Genomic DNA, 21,771 nt, shown 5'->3' on the forward strand with positions numbered 1-21,771 from the left:
ATATCAAGCAGGTAGGTCCGCATGTTCCTCCTTACCAGAAACAAAGTAGAGATTAAGAAATGAATAATTAAAAAAAAACAAACAAACACACATACAGCACAAAACAAAACGTAGCTACAGATCTGCTGGGAGTCACCAGAATTCTCGCAATGTTATTCCACAAATGGGCACGTAAGTCAGAATCATTTATTCCAGACAGGACCAGTCTGTGTCTGGGAACTTCCCAGCACAGATTCTGGATCACACAGGAAGATTAAGTCACTGAGCCCAAGCCCTTAGCTAGGGTAGCAGGGACACTAGAGAGCAAAGTCAGCCTTCTACATTGAAAGGTGGAAATCTTTATTTCTGTGTTCAGGTATAGAGAGGATTTTGACCTAGGCTTGGCCAATCTGAAGGAGGTGGCCCAACTTTTATTAGGAGCATACTTACCACTATGTTCTGTGGGCACCTTAAGTATCATGCTGAAAAACAAAGTTTTCCACAGCGTCAAAAAAACAAAAAGCACCCACACCAAAAACGGGCTTCCACTGCTTATTCCAAGTGACTTCTATGCCAAAATGCTGCAAACTAGAAAAAGTCAAGGTTTTAGAGCGTGGTAGCAAAAAAAGGTGATAATTTTAAGCTAAAAGGTTCGTTACAGTCTCTTGGCAAATTATGGCAGAGGGCTGTAGAGAGGAGAATTACCTTTACGCAACAGTCACACAAAACATTCAATGCCCGAGTTTAGATCAGGCATAAAAACACAGGCTAGAAGAGCCTTACCATTCAGCGCTCATGCCAATCTACCCTGAAAGGTCTAAAGTCTAAGAGCTATTCTGGACGAAGCCATGATTTTCTACTAGATACAGCTTTCTCTAACATCAAACGTGGATATGAGGTGCAAGCCAAGCAAATCTCCTCTCAGAGGACAGAACTTAAAAAAATAAGCTAGGGAAACAAAAAAACTTTAAGTAGCGTGTCTTAATGTCAGCAAGGTCAAATTTTAGGTCTGATATTAAAAGCATGAAACTGGACTTCACAATACCCCTACATGGCTTAGTTCATTCAAGGCTTGAAGTTACTTTGAAACAACATAGCCTGAGGTCAGTACTGTGAAACTCGGATATCATATTGGTTCTTTTTTGCAGAAGCGTAATTTCTGGATCGCAATCTACCATTATAACAAAAAAGGCTACTTGAAGGTTTGTCTTCGACTGACACCTGAGGGGTTCAGATTGCTTCTAAAATTGTCTAAGGAAATAGTTCAATTTTAATGCAAGATCACACCATAAATTTGCTTCATTTTCTCTGATGACATTTAGAGTTATCTTTAGAATCTTTCTAGCGTCCCTATGAATGGTTCTTACAGACAACCAAAGAAAATCCACAGAAAATTCCATATCCACAGCCACGCTTCCAGCTGCTACAAAAGAGCACTTGAAAGGATAAAGAATAGAGAACTTCTTGATCTCATCTATCTTCCTCCCCACATCACTGTTGCTTGTTTTCCATCACTAATGTTCTTCCTCCTAACAGGGGTTTGCAAAGCAGGGAAGAATAAATCCCCAAATGTCTCTAACTGGCAATCCTATTAACTGTCATGTAATTCCACACATATTTTAAAGAAATATGATCTGATCCTATTAAAGAAATGTTCAAGTAACAATCAGTTTCGGGGGCTGTATTTTCTGTCCTCTCTTCAGTCGTATTTTTAATTGTTCTTTTACTCTCTCTTCCCATGTCTCTTAGATTTACTGATGCTATAACTCAGTTCCCTTACACCCATGAGCAGTCCACAACAATTCAAAGTACTACATTTCTTCCTCTGTGATTGTACAAGAGTTTGTTATCTTAAGAACTGTATCAATGCCTTTCTATTGTAAAGTTCCTGTGTGTTTCAATAAATTTACTTCTCCCTTTTGTCTGGGAACAGGAAAAGATCATCAATAAAATAAATGCAGCAACTAAGACTCATCTCTTAAGCTCATTTTTTATGAGTGCCAAGGCCACTCTTAATTATTCCTGAACACACAGATTAAATATTTTATTCTCTTCTCCAGCAAGTAATTATCCACTCCAAAAGTCCCAAATATAATTCATAAAGTTCATATCGATTTGCAAAGCAGAAAGACGCCTGGTGCTCACAACACCATCGGTTCAGATACTGGTTAAGTTTAGTCTTAAAGGACTAAGTATAATTAATGGAAATTACCACAGAGAATTTCAGGAGGAATATTATTTCTGAGTAAGGAAGACAGTGTAAATAAGAAAAAAAAGATTGCTTGATATCTCCTTCTTATCACTTTACTTTCAAAGGTGGGAACACTTTGGAGAATTTTTATTGTAGGTAAAACATGAGGAATTGTTACAGAGTATTCTTGACTGTATTATTTCTTTGGACTTCTCCAAAGGCAGACTGCTTTGTGTCTCTCTGGAACAGAAAACTATTCAGAAAGGAAATATAATTACAAGTACAGATACTTTGAAAAAAAACAAACAAAACAGTACACAATCCTGGTGCTCTCTGCACAGAAAATATCTGTACAAGAAGTCTACCTGTGCCATTTTTTTAAAGCTTTTCCATTATCTCAGAGTGAATTATATAGTAATAGTAATACTGTTGTGTCTTCTTAATGTCCATTCTGAGTATAATTCACATGAATTGTGTATAGGTAGTGAGCAAAGCTAGGCCTCCAAGAGGTAGGCAATTTAGTTTTAAAACATTTAATTTACTGAAATTGCTCCTGTCCAATTAAAATAGATTCTGACCTTAGCTATACTGGTTTAAGTTTATAACACTATTAACTTCTTGAAACTGCTTCAGATTTAAACCAGTATAAATAAGGTCAGAACGCAGAATACAGAAACTAAGTATTGAGGTCAATGAAATAAAAAGGAAGGAAGATGAGCTAAGATGGTAATTCTCTAAACAGTCTTCACAGACCATCTAGGTTGTACAGATCTATTGATATTGATTTACAGAGACATTAGACAAAAAAAAGTATTAATGGAAAGCAGGCATGATAGTATAAAAGAAATTTCCTGCGAAGTGGACCATTTATCATGCTTGATCTTCTCCTCAATTCAGAAATTTAGCAAAAGTAAACCTCTATTTCAGGCAAACTTCCCTCAAGCAGAATATACGTCTTATAAACTTGAAGTATCCTCGGTTCAGATACATTTCCTCAAACTACTGCTCTCTTCTATTATTTCCAAATATTTTCAAAAATTTCATATATGTCACAGTCATTTGGCTAACATGAGGATTATCTTATTAGGCACTATAATTAATTCATGAATTTTTTTAACTTATGATTCACTCTCTATTACGAAGAGAGCTTGTGAACAAGAAGCTGAACCTGTACAGAATGAATCCAATGACAAAAGTCGCCTTGCTTACAGGTTACATTTAGACGCGGATTCTAAAGTGGCCAAGACACGACACAAAGTGCAGCTTCTCTGTCTCATTGTGTGTGTATCCTGGCCATGCATAAGGGCAAAATTTAGGTTTCTTAGGCAAGCAGAGAGCTGGCTTTTCTTATTTTTTGAGCAACTGACTTTGCAACCTAACAACTTACATGCAGAAAGGGTATTAAGGACAGTGCATGCTAAGGGGCTTTAAAAGTCTAGGAAACATAAAAGTAAGTTAGCTACCCATACAGTAATCTGAGGTAGAGATTGTTCCTTATATATATATATACGTTGAATTTCAGCGCAGACGCACCCATGAAATCCCTGTTCTGACTCTTATATCCAGATACACCTATTATGGTAATTCATGCCTTCAAGTGTCTCCTTGCTTTGCACTGATAGTACAGCTTTCCATCTCTAGCTGCTACTTGGTGTCGTTATTCCAGATGAAATATGGGAATTGGTGGACTCAGCAGTAGGAAGCAGACACGGACTGCATGTATTCAAGACTACATCCAAAAAAAAAAAATCAATTCCTACATGCAACTCCTCTTCCTCTTTCCAGCAATTATCCATATTTGTATTTTCCTTAGGCACATGAAGGGTGAAAACAGAGTCAGAATGGCACTATAGCCCTACTAAAGACATTAGGAGAAGCAACGGCTCAACACCAGCACAGATCTTCAAATATATGCAAATAGCTGTGGATGGGGCTGTTTTACAGACGCCGAATATTCAAAGACGAGATGTGGGTGCTACACACATCCCCATTTCCTTATACTGAACAAAAAGTAAGAGTCCAATTTACACCTCAGGAAGGCAACAGCACTCACCACCTTGAGCTCAGAGAAACCTTGTGAACCAGATCAGAGGTAAAAAACACTGCCTGTCATCACTGCAGGCCCAGAGAAGCAAGGTGCCTCTCACCGCAACAAGATCATCACAATTTTGTATTTGTAAGGCAACGGTACTCCAATTATTTCTGAGTTCTGAACTGAGCAGGAGCCTCTTCCTCCACAACAGGCGGTCTCTTTCCAGCTACAGTTACTCCCTAGGAAGCCCAATATCTCTACAAGGCTCTGCTGCTCCATAGGAGTTCATGTTCTCCCTCACACTCCCCCCAGTCTGCTTCCCATGCACTTTCACCACTGTATATAACCCTGAGCAGATACTGTCAGGGCTGCTTTATCTTCAGAGAACTGGGCTCAGAGAGAGGAACTATCTTGGACCATCCCAGCACATATTAGCCATCATTGGCTATTCATGTCAGTCATCTCTATGATAAAATAGAGCACAGATAAATACTGTGGAGGAAGATCTAGAAGATTTCTGTCCATTACAAATAAAAAACCAGAGCACAATTAACATTTGTGTTTAAAGCACAGTTTCATACTTTGAAAACAGAGGCTAGGTAAAAATACAGGCAGATCCATTTCGGAGCCTAGATGAATTTAAAAATATATACATTGTTGGAGAAAAGCTTGTCATCAAAGCCCATATTTTCCTTCTCCTCCTCACAGAAGGTGTAAGTAGAAGCAAAAGGATGTCTTCCTGGACAAATATGTAAGAAACACATAACCACTGCCTGAAAGCATGGGCTCAACATATCTCTAGAGAGACTTATGTTCAGGTCCTGTAAGGAAATCCTTTAGTCAGGAAAGATTAACAAAATCTTTATAAAAACAATAAGAGACATGAATACAATTTCATAAAGAAAAAAAATCAAGTTCATCCACTGGAAGTTACTACACAAAAAATATCAACAAGAAAATGCCAAAATCATCACAAAATATAGTTTGCCTTTTTATTTCCCAATTTTTGTTGCTCTCCGGTGTCAGATCTTCCTGCAAGACTGCGTAAAGTCAGGTTTCAGTTGGACTGTCCTTAATAATTTTGCATTATCTGCAGACTTTGTCACTTTCAGTAATTTACCTCCTTTCTGATATAATTTTTGGCTGTGTTGATTATCACAATTCCTGCATAGATCCCTACATTTTCCCGTAGAAGTCTCCTTTCATCAGGAAAGTTGTTTATCCCTACTCTTTCATTCCTGTAAGCTCCAGATGTAGCAATTTTGATCATTTTAAGAAGGAATTTTTTACATGTAGAATATCACAGCAGGGTGGATATCCAGAGACCTTAGAAATCACTTCAACATTGAAGAAAATAGACTGTTGGAGCACAAGAGAAGCTCTCGGTTCAGTTCAAATATCATCATATATGACAAAGAAAAGCAAAAAAAAAGATGCAAAATGTAAAGTGAGATGAGACGTGCAGTAAAGCTGCCTCTTGAACAAAACACATGTGGTAGTAGCTGATGCTACTCCTGAAAATTCCTCATAAAACAACTTGCAATAACTCTCTTTACCCAAGAAGTGACCTGAGTACCAAAAGCTTTTCTTTATTAGCATATGTAAGTTGTAGCTGCTGTACTGATTCTTTGTTGCCTCATGCTCAAGACCCCTTTCACTAAGAGAGGCAGAAGTGCAACCAAATGACTTGAGAAGAACTACAACTCAATTGCAGATGATAGTGCCATCTCATCAGTGCCACAGAAATCTACCAAATATCAATTCTTCCATATGAAGTTGAAATCCACAACTTTTTCTGCCTGAACTAAGCTTCACAGAAGACTTGGACAACAGTCTGAATAAGCATGCTGGCCCTTGTTCGTGCTTTCTTTTCCCTAAAGTGGTAGAAGTAATGTCAAGCTCATGGGGAAGGGAATTGGATATATGTAAAAATGCCTGCAATATGAATGTTTATGCACTGCAGACAAAAGTGTATTTAGCCAGCTCTTCGGAGATCCATATGGTGAATCTAATGGAAACATTTGGATGTAATTAAACAAGGTCCTTTGTGGGCCTTCATCAGTGAGCACACAAACTCATTTTCAAGCTGGGTCCAGATGATTCCTGTTGCCAATTTTTAAGAAATACTTCAGAATTTGAATGTGCAAGTGGATGCCTCACCATGGCACTGCTCTGGAAGTAGGAAATTTTACAACTGGTTTAGCTAAGTCATAAGGACTCATTGTGCATTAAAACTGCAAAACAGATGTACATCTTGAATTCAAAAATATTCAATACTTTCCAAGAAAGACTTTTAAAAATTTGTTTTAGAATAAAATTTAACAATCAATCAAAGGTATCATTTTTAATAGACTGTCCACAAATATTTAGGACAGTAGGAAGGATTTAAATTTGTTTTGAACTTTTCTTCAGCCACAGTCACAGTCCTACCCATTTATGCCACTACACAGAGTCAAACAAATGATTCGAGTGAAAATTCATGTTCATCTATACCAGCAATACTGGAATCCATCGTACTTGATCTAAACTGCACACCCAGTCAGGTTATTACAAGAAAAAGTAAAAGAAAAAGAGAACGAGGAAGGAAAAAGAGAACGAGGAAGGAAAAAGAAGTCAGCCCCTTCTCCAAATAATCAAGGGTTTTTTGTTTTTTGTTTTTTTTTTTACAGGCTCTTTCAGGGGAAAAATCAAAACTCCTACTCCCAAACAATTTAACAGAAAGCTTGTAGAACTTCAGTCTTCCTGTTTCCAGGCTTACAAACTGCAGCAAAAGGTGCAATAACTCAGAATAGGAGAGCTTCCCCCACCGGCAAATGGAAACAAATGCAACAGACCCTGCCCTGTTAAAGCGGGAGGTGGATAGAAGGTGAAAGCCAGGAGTTGCATCTTTCCTACTCTTTGCAATTTGGTACAGAACTAAAATGTGACCCAGTGGTACTCTGGGTTGCTTCACCTCTTTCTTCTAAGAAACTATTAAAAACACACTAAAAAGTTCTTTTGAGGGAGAGGTTAGGAAAAGTAAGAGGAGAATATAATACTCTGAGAAAAATCTTCACTGCAGACTTTATCACAGGACAATGAGTTATAGTGCTTTTAGATGAGCTTGCCCAAAGTGCACTATTTCATTCTGCAATTATTTATTTTCACTAGGTTAATGAAAGATGGATGTTAATATTTAGAGATGAAATACATCTCACACTAAACTAGCAGTTCCCTGTTATGAGTATCTATTACCCAGTGATGTCTGCTTTACTACATACATTCCACATCAAAAATAATTTCCTCTGAAACTTATGTCTGTTACATCAAGAGAGCTGCTCTTTGATCAGGCAACATTCCAGTCTATTCTCACATATATTAAACTAAACGTTAATTTCTCCTGCTGACTCTTGAAATACCTAGAATTTTACTATCTTCTTGTCCTTTCCTTATGTTCCATTTTGCCTTATAATTCACATAAAATATTTTAATTAGTTTTAAGAGATGAAATTTAGCCTTTGTTTTTGAGTTAATTTCACTAAAACATTGATTCTTCTTCAGAATTAAATACATAACAAAACGTACTGACATTTATTTCTGCCATCATGGAGACAATCTACGCATAAACTGCCTCTTTTTTCTTGATTAATATAGCATGTTTCATTACTTATTCCACAGAAAAGAAGGTAGAATCAGCACCCTTTTAAAATCAGATGGTAAGCCTGAGTGCAAGAACAGGGGCAATATTCCACCTTTAAATTAGAAAAGATGCACCCAAGTTTTAAAGAAGAGGTGTTAGAAAAATCCTTTGCTGTTAAAAAGTCAAAGTTCAAGAATCCATGCCCCTGAACCAAAACTGCAGCCACTATGTGCAAACATAACGGAAAATGAAAAAGTGTATCTTAGATAATAGTATACAATAGCTTGTGTGTGTGAACTAACATTTGTCATGGTTAATGGAAGCAATGAAAAGCATTTCAGCAACTCAACAGAGTAAATAGTCATATTCTGTTGGACATTCCCATCCATTAATTTTCCACATAATTAAATGAAAATAAAAACAGACTGCAGACTTTACTTGTCGTCTCCTCTTTGCCAATTCCGTATTAAAGTACCTGTCATCAACATTAGGGTGCCTTTGCAACAGTACAGCCTTGTAACAAAATTCACAAGCTCTTCATTACTTAAGAGTAAGCTTTTACCATGTAGTTGAAGACATCATAAAACATGTTCTGCAGCCAAGATAAGGACTCACGATACTTTCACAGACCAGAACTATCAAATATCTCATACAATAATTCCTCTTTGGGAAAAAAAAAAGTTCAGTATGATTTTCAATTTCTCTTCTACCGCAAAGAAAAACAAATTTCTCAAGTTCTCCCCATTGTATCAGAAGAGATAACTGTTTCTACAAAGTTAGCTGGTGGTGAAATTGGTATCATCATTTGAGGTGTCACTGTTGGACTTTAGGAAGTAATACTCCCTGGAGACACAAACAGTATTCCTGCAAGTTATCGTTTTAGGAAATTAAGGAAGAGAACACTGACAGGGTCACATTTGGGAAGTCAGGCACATGCCACATGTTTTGGATTATCTTAACACTAGCAGAAGGAATCTCTACTAAGGGGAAGGCCAAAAGGCTATCGTTTCAAGGTCCAGGGGAAGTGAAAAACACTACACACAAACAGGAGAAAAGGACAGAGCATCCTCATTTTTCCCATATCTTTGGAGCAATGAGGGGTAAGTCTTGGCTGTGATAGGCATCAAAAAAGCCTGAGACCTGCTCTGATTAATGTCTGCTTGAAAACATTAAAGCACAACTCAGTCCTTTTGTGTCTTTCTTTCACCCCATGCTCCCCATAGAAAGCCACTGTTATAGAGTGGCCATTTAGATTACGTTCGAGACACCTTTACCCTACTAGAGGCACAAGAAAATGAGCTAGCATGACTTGAACTCAGTTTCATGTTTCACAATTTTGTTTTAAAACCACTCTGGGAATTAATAGTGCACCAAGTCCTGGAAGAAAGTCAAGTATTATAGAGTTTAACTATTGCTTTCTGAACATCTGAAATGGTCACTCCAGGTTTCATCATTATGTTCAATTATTTTCATTTTTACAGTTTGTGACCCATATACATTTTACTTTCCCAATACACTCTTAAGTAAATTGTTTTTAATCCATAATGATTTTCCTGCAGGTTTTCAGACCATTTTCTTGACAAATCAACAAAAATTCTATTTACCTAATAGAGGCAGTAAAAGAAAAAACAAACCAGACTGCAAATGCAATAAGTAATAGAAGAGAAGGTAAACAGAAATGTAAAATTTTTTTTGTACTGAGTATTACAAGTAAAATTAAACTTTACCCCTACATAATAATAATAACAATAAGAAGAAGAGCTGCATCCAAATCTTTGTCAATTGCCTGAAATACATCTCAGGACATTAGTTTTGCATTTACCCCCATGATATCTTGCATGTACTGTAATCAGTTTATGCCAGCAAATCGAAGACTTCCTATTATGCTTTATTACTAGTTTTAGTTCTCTGAGTTCCTCAGTGTACTTTTACAGAACCCTGTGTATCATTATTTTCAGAAAATTACTTTTTCTATAAAGCCAATAAAATATTAAAGACTTTTTTGTAGAAAAATCTAATAATACATGGCATTTTTAAATCCAAAAATCATCTGACTATGAATAAGGCTTTTTATTTATTTTCTGAATTTTCACCAATCCTCACTCTCCTGAAGCATTTTATGCCTCTTAAAAAGACTGCATCACAATCTCTAGAGATCAGAATGGTCACTGTTCTAGTATCTCTAATAGATATAAATCTATTCCAATAAGTTAATTCAGTAATGAAAAAACACTACTTGACCTTAAATCGAAGCTTTTTCAGTATGAAAAACAGATGAATATATGGGGTTATGAATGAACACAGACAAACCTTCCTCTTCTCCATGTTCATCACACTTAACAGTTGCGTTAACTTCATAAACAGAGTAAAATTTCCAGGAAGACTATAGCCCTATAATATTGTACCTGATGGCTCCATTTGGAGGTCATCTAGGGAACAGAAACAAGGATTCATGTGAATCCATATGAATCAACAATATAAAAAGACACAGAAGTCCCCTTATAAAATATAACAGCAGTCAGAGTTGGAAGTACCTACACACACACTTCCATAGACTCTGCAATCCAGAAATCAGAAATGAGGAAAGCGCACTTTCACTCCCAGATAAACTTGCTTAAAACCCCATCTAGAACAAGGAGACACAAGTTATCCAAGTTTAATAAAAGCAACACAAACTATTTTTGCATCTAACCATGGATTTAGGTATCTCCTGATATTCAACAAAAAAAAAAAATTTATTTCCTCTGAAAGCTCTATACAGACAACTTCTGCTGACAGGAGGGCAATTTCTTTTTTACTGTTTTCAAATCCTGGAGAATTTCTTTCCCACCTTCCCCTTCCTCTTTTTATATTTAAAAAACCTTAAATCTTGCCATAAAGCCACATATAAGACAACAGTAATTATGACTTACGACAGCTGCACACACAGGATAGCCGTAGGCATCCCTCATCCTTAATGAAAAATCTGATCAAACCTGAGGTATGTGACAACCATGACACACAGTGCAATGTGCTTAAAAGCAGTAGAAGCTACTAGAGCATTACTTCTGCTACACTTAGGCAGACCTGAACACTACAGACAGACAGAAAGGGATCTGCTTCAACCTAGGACTAAAGATTCACTTCAAGTGAGAAATTCAGGTTCGGTTAGACAGATGTCAGATTTGAAATCTCCCACAAACTTGGGAGCCTGTAGTCAGTGCACTGGCATGAATATCTCCCCTCTCTCCCCAGTAAAACACATCCTGAGCCTGAGAAACTTTTCCAACAAGCTTTCACAAAAGCACACAGCTCTAGCAAGGTTCCAGATTCAATTAACAGATATCTCCCAATGAAAGATCATTTTGATAGAAGACTTGCAAACAACTTTCTTGTCTTCTTGATAGACATGGTAACTCTCCAACCCACCTAGTAGGTGCAAACCTATGTGTTTCTAGGGCTTCGTTGACCAAAACAAGGAAAAACGCCAAATGATTAGAGCTCTCTAAACGACTGTGGCTGTACAGCATCTATACAAGACTTTCTTCCATCACATGTATTTTGTATCAACCTTTGTACATTAAAGAACCAACTCACCTGGAACCCAATTGTTTCTGACTTACCTTAACTTTCCCTCCCCAGTGCTTCATTTCAACAGAGGAATTGCAAGGTGCTTTCTACTCCTAGAAGTTTGGACTGCAGACTAAGCACGGCCATGCTTTGTATTTTGAATATTGCCGCAGGTCACAAGCACACAAATAAGCAATCTCTCAAACAGCTAAAGATATTCCACCAATGATGATGGGCTAAAGGCCCATCTCGGCTTACCAGCTTAGCGGACAGAAGATTGCCACGTTTTGGACCTGTTTTTTAGATAAGCTGATCTTTAATCTGCCTCATGAAATGACCAGCACCTTCTGCACTTTGATACTGTAGCTTACTGTATCTCTGTGCCTTTGTCACTTCAAGCTCAAACAATTGTTAAAGCCAGACAATGGGACTCCATGTTGACACACACAGGCCGGTAAAGAAATAAAGTACTTGCTTACTGGCACCACACGATATCGCAGCATAGAGACCCACATCGACTGTCCATAAGCATCCAAGTGAACTCAGACTGCCATGGCTATTGTCAGAAGAAAGCAAAGCTGAACAAGTTTCAGAAAAGTTGGTGGGATGCTTTGCAGTTCTTTGTGGGCGTCAAAATACTAGAATATGCTGAAATAGTTCAAATGTGGTGCCTTTCGAGGTCCACAGCAAAAAATGCCTGCTTGATAGCAGCATCTGGAGGTGGGAAAGTATGCTTTTCATAATTTTGAGGTCAAAGAAGGGAGCCTCAGTAGCTGGCTGAACTCCACCAAACGATTACTCCAGTGCTGTTGGGATTTTACTGCATTACTACCAATGGGTCAGTGTACCAAGATCCTCCGACAGACATTTTTATTTTCAATCAAATTAAAGAATCATCCATTTACAGTAATTAATGCATTTTTGAATCACTAAGCACAATGTTTATAAAGCAACACATAATTTATCCTGTATTTCTTCATCAGTAATGCTGCTGACCACTTTTAATTCTAAAATCATCCCACAGATGTCAAGATTTTTTTCCATTTTGCAGTGGACCAAAAAATAAAGCAATTTGAAAAATCTTTGTCAGAAGAGGAGACACCTTCCCCACAATTATAATTATGAAGCTCACTAGACTATGCTAGTTTAAGCCTCACAAAACAAAAAGAATAAAAACTTTTATCTGAATCTCTTTAAAAGTCTAGTTAACGTCACTGCATCTTCAGCAACTCAGAGAATATTTTTTCTTTAAAGATTTTAATCACTAGGATAGGGAGCTTGATCTCACAATTTCTGCTCAAGAAAATCCAATAGCACTTTAGCAATAGGTTTGCCTTAGAAAACGCTGAAGGAATAGGCTCACAGACATATTTCATCAAATTCATTCTAAATTACTTTGCTTCTCTTCCTAGTACTGAATGTTTCCAGTTTTGAATTTTTGTATCATCGCAAAATTGCACTGCATTTCTCTTTATTTTATATCCAGGATATAAGTCCCAACACTGGCCCTTATGGGAATGGTTCTCTAGTAGCCTCATCTGACCATTTTTCCTCAGCTAAAATTCTTCTTTGCTACCCAAGATCCTGCTGTAGTCATTATGCAGCCTAATCCACAATACGCTTATTAACACACTGTTACAACAACCACATCCTGAGCCATTGCCGGGTACAAACATGGAAGCTGTAGTGCAAAGGTTCAGCAAGGGCACCCCTGTTTATGGAGCAGATTGTATCAGAGATGTTCTTGTGCTTTCCCACATCTTTGATTAGGGATAAGCAACTAAAACATATCTTACTACAGATTATACCTGCAACCCAACAAAAAGCTACTATTACTTCAAACTGTAGCAGCCTATCTGTAAAAATGACATTTTTCTCTAGTTGTACTCAGCTGTTCAGTGAGGTGCTGCTGAAGAGTGGGGGAGGCAGAGTGAAACTAAAGGTGTCCATTTTAACCTATCTTCTTGAACATTGCCTGTGTCACCACTGAAAATTTGCCTCTCCCTCTTCCACCCCTCCTTACTTCCCCAATTGCAATTAGAGCAGTAGAGCTGAGCTTTCATAAACCGGCACTCTACACAAGCTCTTAGCTAGGGTACAAACAGTCCTTTGGGGCATCATTTGCGAGTATTTGGGAAGCAACAAGAGACTAAGGGCTCTGCTAACCACAGCACAGAGGAACTGTGGAACAGGTATTCATAGGGATGACATGGGTGATTAGCAGCTAATGAAAACAGGTCAGGGTAATCAATCATTGTTTTTTAAAAAATGAAAGGGGAGCTCAGTGTGCACCACAGTTTCATCTAGCATCAACATGAAAGAGTTACATCACTTAACTCTGCTTTGCCAGTGATGTTAACCATTAAAGTACACCTGACAAATAGCTTTCACTCCTTTTTTGGAATAAGCTCCCCTGAAACATCAAGAACTATGATCCCCAAATGATTGACTCTTTTTAAGGCTCATCATGCTCTTGCTCCTGCTGCCTAAAAATTCACCTTTGTTAATACCTAGACAGGACATCGCTGCCTAAGAGAATACCATAATTGTTATATTATCAATTATTCTTGCATCAGTAATCCCCTCTTTCTTTAAACTCTGCTCCCACTTACATTTCATGAGTTCTGTGCTTGTCCTAAATGAGAATACACATACCATCTGAAGTATCAGTATTTGTCATTAAATATATATACATACATATACATATACATACATATATATATAGTTTTCTAGTCAGCCTAAACAACAGTGTCCTGATCTGAGCCTCCAGATCAGATATCACTGAAATACAACATCAACATATCAAAATTGAAATAAGAAATATACACAGCACCATATCCAATATTCAAGTACAAGATCCATGGTGCTTCTAAACTCTCCCATGACACACTCAGAATGGTTTATCAGATTGTTTCACCATGCCTTTTAGGCCATATTCTTTAGTTCTTACTAAATTTAATTCCCAGTTGAGGACCTTATTTCCTTCCTACTGTTTTACTCAAATTTACATTGTTTGTTTGTTTTTTAATTTCCTGGACACTTTGGTTAAACTTAAAACATCATCCATCCCTGGCTTCCAAGAGATTTTAGATACACCTATTAGAGACAAGGCTACACTGAAATCTTTTACCCAAACCATGACCTTTTGGGCTCAGATAAAGAGTATGCAGATACTCAATTTTGTAGAAAAAGTGATAGACAGGGTTTTGCAAAGCTGCAGGAAAAAAAGTCTTTTTTTGCCCTCTGCTCAAGTCCCCAGCACCCTACAAGCCCCTTTTTGTTTTCTCAAGAAAGTGAGAAGCAGTTTATTTAAACCTAATACATCTGTCTCAATCACATTACAGCACTCCTGTATTTACTTCTGAAAAATTTAACACTGCTTCTGAACTCCCTCTGTTTTATTTCCTTCCTAACATCAATGCCAAGATAATGTTTCGGGGTCTTTTTGCCATGGTCACCTGACATAATAATTCAGCTCTTTGTATTTTTATATACTATTTATATCCTTCACAGACTATATGAAAGGAAGACGGGATTATTTCTCATAATTCTCCTTTCTTTATCATGCTAACAGATACAAGCCAAACCAGAATTCTGTCAGTTGCCCCCAAATTACAAAACAAACTTATACTAGCTCACAGGAGAACATTTCAAAGGCAGGCAGGGCACTTATGCTTTTACCTTCATGCCCGAATTATCAGTGGGACTTCAGTGCTCACTTCTCTCTCTTCTTGTATATTTGGAAGAGAAAAAAATGCTTCCTCATTTCCTTAAATTTCATCCACCTATCACAGCTGTGCAAAAAGCAATTCAGTGCAAAAGTTTCCTCTTTCAGTCTTTGATACACCTTTATTCATTCAAAAGAGGAACCTCATCCACTCTTCAGTTTCTCATAGCGTTCATACGTTCGGGAGGAATGTCAAATACCTTTTCAAGTAACCCTTCATAACAACATTAAGTACCTACTAGCACCAACTTGCTGTTATTCCCTCACCATATTGACTACCATTAGATGGATTCTGAAGCCATGACATCAATAATAATTTTGCAGGACAAGTATCAAGCATTTCAGGTGCAAATCTGGCCAAATGTACAACATTTCCTGTTTCCCCCAAGGCCTCTTGTCTATTCACCTACTTTTGAGTCTCACACTCGTATAAGAAACAAGTGTTATCCATGAGAAGACCAGGAAAAAAATACATTCCTTGCTCCCCATGGAGTTCTACAGGGAGCAGATCAGAATTTCATGAGCCGTGTGTCATTACTTAACGAACCAGAATCTGTTTTTTTTTTTTTTTGAAAAAGAAATTCTCTACTACGCCTCACTTTTGACTTTGTCATTCTTTCAAATGGAAGAGGTATGACTTTTTCCCAAAGGTCTATATTCTTCTGTCTACATGGTCAGAAGAAACTCATACATGGAGACATGAACTATTTGCAGCTTAAAATCATGCAAGACTAGCATTACAGTAAGACAAATCCAATTGAAGATCCGAGTTGTAAAATTAGGTTGCAGGCAACTACAAAGTTGATGAGATAAAAAACTCTTCCCGTTCCCCCACCCTGAATGCATGACAAAAATTGTGCACAGGGCAATAACAACACTTTTGCGTAGGCAGGGAGAGGAAAAACCTCTTTACCCATTAGCAAACCATATAAACACATTGGACAGACAGAAGCAATGGCAGAGCTACAAACATGGAACTATCAAGACTCACTCGGTGGCTGAGAACAGAATTGTCATACTTTTATACTCTCTTCACTACACAGACTGCTTTGTTGTTTGCTTTCTAAATAAATGCATAAATCAATTAGATTTCTAATTACAAACCAACACTACCGATAGCTGATCTTATGCCAAGAGGAGATAAGAATTAGAATTCTGGAAATGTAAAGAATATTCTCATTTATAATTTATTTTATGTATGACTAAATATTAGCAAAAGGAAGGAAAAAAGGGATTTTCCAAGGATTTTCCAAGAAGCCTATGAGAATGAAATGCCTACATCTCTTTAAAATTACTCTAGAGTCAAGTGCTAGGACTCCCCTAGGATTATTTGAATATTCCTAAACTAGAACTCTAACATATCCAGCCCTGCAGAGGAATAGACAGTGGCAAAGCAGCAAATATAAAGTAAGCAAAGTCACCCATTTATTAATCTAGACTGGCAATTCAAGTTGTGTAATTCTTCCTTTAACTGTCAAACACACAATCAACAGTTCTATCATTCTTAAGCTAAGGTTAGAAGACATTATGAATCATTAGTCACATGCACTGAATAGCACAAGCCCTAAAAACTTCCATAGCAATTCCTGTCCTTTAATTTCCACTTTTCTGACTTCCAGCCATTGGCTCTTATCATGCTGCTTTGTACTAGAACAAAGATTTAGTTAAGTACCTCTATTCGTGATATTTCTAAGGCATAAACTTTTCCAGAGAAGCTACAGCATCTGAGCTCCTTATGTTTTCCATCATAATGCATGTTTTCTTGACAACAATTAATCCATCTCTACTCTGAACTCCCTCCAATTTTCAGCATCCTTCTTAAAGATTTTTTTACACAAGAAAGCTCTCTAACAGTTTAGAGGTAATAATCTCTTCTGAAAATTTGGCTCCAGTTTCTGCAGTACAGCATTTTGGTGAACAGATATCATGCTTAACACAATGGTATCTTAAAAAGTAAAGTGAACAATTAATGTTAGAATAAAAGTACATTTAATCCATTTAAACAAAGAGAAGTACTGTTTGGCTGTAGAAGCAAATCCTCATTCCAAAATTAAGGATTTTAAAATGTAAAATCGACCTGTATGAAGACAGCTGCAGTACTGATAATCATGCACTGCTCTCAAGTAAGACAGATTAAGAGCTCTGCTCTATCTTCTGGAAACATTATTTCCCATATCAAATAAATCACCCCGTAAGTGTATCTGATGCAGCCCTTAACAACTTCAGTTTTTTATGTGACCTTTTAAAACATTTCTGCATACAACAATGATCAGGAAGTAATCCTCAAAAGACTTTAAAAAAAAAAAAAGAAAAAAGAAAAAAAAAGAAAAAGAAAACACACACAGCTTCACATAAATTAAGTCCTTTAGCACATAATTGGCCTGAGGACATACCATGAAAATCAAGTAACTAATCCTTAAATTAATACCACTTTACAATAGGATACTGTTTTTGTGTGTGTGCATGTACTAAATTTCTGCTGTGAACTCTTAGATTGCTGTAGCTGGAAACATCTCAGCAGAAACTGAAAGTCTTTGAATTGCAGCCAGCACTGCTACAGGCATCCTAAAGGCATTGTTAACACTAAGAACATCAGCAGCAGTGAACATTTTTGAGTTTAATAGGTGCTAAATAGACTGAATTAGATTATAATTCCATTTTTATTTTAAGTACTGCCACCTGCTCCTGAAATGACCTTATGGTAAGGTTGTTATAATGAACAGGCTTAAATCAGTACTCTTCCAGCTGAACAGTATCTAGACAGTTTCCCTTCAACAGGAACAGGATCCCATATGACAAAAAAGGTAACGTGCACTTACTGAAGTATCCCAAGAAACAAAGAGCTGGAATCTATATCACTAAGTCCCCTCTCATCCCAAAGTGCTTAACTGTTTTGTCTGTTCTCATTTCAGAGCCAATAAGAACTACCTATGCTTATCCCATGTAAACATTTATATTACCGATTTGCATTAATGCTTAGGCTGACGCAAATAATGCTCAGTGGAAAGCCTACTTCACTCTGAAACATTTAGTAAGTCAGAGAGCAAGAGGAGTTTTACCACTCATTGTGGCAAGGAGCTACTCTTGGTCAGTCAAATATCAGGGATGATAGTCAGTAGCAAAGAAAAGAAAAACTTGTTTTAATTAAAAGGATTTGTCAGACTATCTCCTGGACAAGAAAGAAAGTACATTTCTTGGAGACAGGAATCTCCTGGAAGGCTCCAAAATGGGAGACTGGCAATGAACAGATACGCTCAATCAAAATGGATTTCTCTCTAATGGATGCAATGTACCCCAGGAGGTATGCAAAAAGATGAAATCCCTGGTATGTGTCTGTCAGAAAAGTCATCAGCAAGTTAGATGGATGAAGGGACAGCGGGGAAGAAAGAGAGATGCCTTAGCCTTCCACTATATGAGCAACAAAATAATGAGACTATCAAAAGGTGAGTAATTTTCAGCCAGTTTAGCACACTGAAACAGTTCTATGCAGGGTAACTTAAATGCTAGGATGGGCAAAATGAAATGCATGGTAACATGAAGCTCAGGCCAGGGCTGAGGGCTGGTCTGCCGCAGCCAGCACTTCAGCTGGAGCAGCCACGCAACCACAACCTGAATGTGAGCTGATCCTGTGCATTTCTCCACCTTCATCATTCATGAACATTTGTAAGGGGTCTGCCTATGTTCAGATGTCGAGTGTAAATGTTTTATTTGCATTTTATCTTCATCTGGCATGAGTTAGCCATACTTCCAGGTAACGGAATAATAAGGCATCTCTCAGAAAACAATGGCAAACCTGTAGGGAGGAAGAAGTGTCTTCTGTTAACCAATATTAAGAAGGAAGTTCTGACATGCAACAATGCATTAGGGAGCAGATTTGAATAGTCTGGGAGTTCATCACAGACCATGGTTACAGCAACAGCAGCTAGACCTGGTATAGAGATGTAATTCAATGCTTCACACTGTGTTTGGGACACAGAATCATCATGAAGAGCATTATTCAGCCTTCTCAATCACACCATTGGATGTTATCCATATATTTCAGGCTGGAGGCATAGAAGTCTCCTGCTCCAAGAAATTCCTGTCTTCTTCCTCCATAATGACCAAAGTAAGCAAAGAAGTTAGGCATCCTGATCAGTTCTACGTCAGCTCATACCACATCCACTCAGCCTGCTTGCAAAATCAGGCTCTGAAAGCTCTGAGAAGTTTGAGCAACATATGCTAACAACTTCAGGTTTTTTGTATAAAAGAAAGCCAGAACTGAATTCTTAGGCTCATTGCCCATTTTAAAGAGGCATTTCTGTCAGCAATCTGCTCGCCATCTGAAAACACAAGAGCTTCTACCTCATTCTGAAAATGGCTACTTAAAAAAAGACTTAAAATAAATTAACATCCCCAATATATTTGTCTCTTGCATACCTCCACCACACACAAAGGAGGTTTTATCCATACTTAGAAATTAGAATCAACATAGGTCATTTAAAATATGCTTTAAAGACAAAGTTGTAACTTTCCATCTGTCCTGAAAACTGAAAACACTGAGAAATTATATTGCTATATTGCACTTTATGTCTCATGTCTAAGAAATAAGGGCAGAAGCAGACAACTGTATTTCATTGAAAAGTACTAGTCATTACTTGACTATGTAGAACTCTGACTTTACCATGAATTGATTCATGCTCACATTGTATACAATTGCTAGTTTTGTCTCCAAACAGATGGTATGAGCCAACATTTTGCCAGTAGAGCTATGAATCTTTCCTTAATCTAATAGATCATATAAAATATTATCAATTAAAGGTCGGCCACGCCGCAAACTCAGAAAAAAAATGTCCCTTGAACTCTAAACAGCTTCAGTTCCAATCTAGGTCTGTGCATGTTCCAAAGAAATTAAACCAAATCTTAATCTTTCCACAAAAAGATAATTTTCTTTCCCAAGTAGGAGGAAATTCAGAGTGCTTTCTAAAGCTGATAGATATGGCAGCTTTTCAAAATTCTCACTCTACAGATTCTGCAGCTAGTCCTATTGATACTCAATAAGATGTTCATCTCAAAACCAGGTAAAAAGTGCTCCTCAGAAAAACAGTTCCCAAAAGCATAAAACAACTGATCAGGTATACAATGCAAATTAACTAAAATACAGAGAACATCTTCAGTCTCTCATTTTTTATAAGTTCAGCCTTTGCCTAGTTTATTTTCTTAAAATTTCTATAGCATTTCATAAGATGTTAGAAACATGCACATCCAAGTAAAAAGTCTTTCTTCTGTTCTATGATTGAAAGCAGGAAATGATTTTATAGCTAACACACCTCCAAATGCAAAACCGTCTGCCAATATAGTTCTACACAGCAAAAAGAGAGCAGAAACAGTAATGGGGAGGTATCTGCACACCTGATACCAAACAAGGATGTTAGGATTCTCAAAATGTTGAAAGTGCAAAGTATCGAGGTGGGGAGGGCAGCAAAGACCTGAAAACAGAAGAGATGCCCTGCCTAATGTGAAATGTAATATGTTATTGACACATAATCTGCTACAGAACTAGACATGCATCGCTTGAAATAATAAGGAATTTTGCAAAGCTCAGAGTGAGAATTCAGACTCAGGAAGGGTATTCAAAAAAATATGGTGAGCGCCTGAGAAGGAATTAATAGAATTTACACTTTCCTGGCTCAGAAATGCTCTCCAAACCCTTACAGATGTGACTTTTATTTTGCTTGACACAATTATGCACTCTGATAACAAGAACACATTAGAAGCTAAAACTAGTATCAGTCGCCAGTAGAAATACTGTATTTTGGTTGCTGGCAGCCCCACGTCAGAGGACACAAAGAAGCATGTCGTATTACAACCAGGATAAAGTGCGCCCACCACAGTGAAACTCACCAAAGCAAATCGCTCCCTGACCTCTCTAACTCAAGAACAAGATGTTCCTGTGTTCAGATACCATCTGACCCTCTGCCCTTTACTAATTTTCTAACAATCTAATCAATTATCTGATGTAAGCATCCCCTGGAAGTGAGCGGCCCCAAGCAAGAGAAGTGTTTGACAATACTGACACCCAGCGACAGAATTCAGAAATATATAAAACAAAACGCTCCCCCCCACACACATATACAGAGTATACAGGTGAAATGGGGTTAGATTTCTACGAAGGCAAAGCCTTGTTTCTCCAGGAACACAAAAATAAGTGAAGACCTATTATGAGAACTCACAGTTTTACAGAAGCCATGCATAAGTGATAGCAAGTAGGGCTGAGATTATATACATTCTAAGAATTAGATTTAACCTTGATTTTGTGAGCATGCATCAAAGACTGCATATACTTAAAAAGTTTTATGCAACCTAGACTTTTAAATTCATTTCTAAAGAACAAAAATTTGGTGGTTTGTATGTACAGTCAATATTTGATTCCATTAACTTCTATGGATGTAGTTCACTTCTCAAGTCAAAAAATCCAAATATTTTTATGCTCCTTAATCTAAAAAATCCAATATTTTGTTATCTGTTGATGCGATATTTAATAGTCTGCTAAGTCTCACTTACTTGTTTCATGTGTCTTTCTCTAAGAGGGATCAATCTGTTCAGAGGTTACAAAAACAAAAAACAAAAACAAAATACAAAAAAAAACCACACAGTCCAACACTGTTTGCATTAAAAATAATTTCCACCCTTCCTAC

The 21,771-nt window shown here is 37.3% G+C and overlaps 1 protein-coding gene across 13 annotated transcripts in view; it reads right to left on the reverse strand.

Moving 5' to 3' along the window:
- Positions 1-21,771, reverse strand: part of CTNNA3 (catenin alpha 3) — a 571,770-nt gene that overhangs the window by 483,465 nt on the left and 66,534 nt on the right. The window lies entirely within an intron of this gene.

This window comes from Struthio camelus, chromosome 7 (assembly GCF_040807025.1).
Source record: "Struthio camelus isolate bStrCam1 chromosome 7, bStrCam1.hap1, whole genome shotgun sequence".
Classification (NCBI taxonomy): domain Eukaryota; kingdom Metazoa; phylum Chordata; class Aves; order Struthioniformes; family Struthionidae; genus Struthio; species Struthio camelus.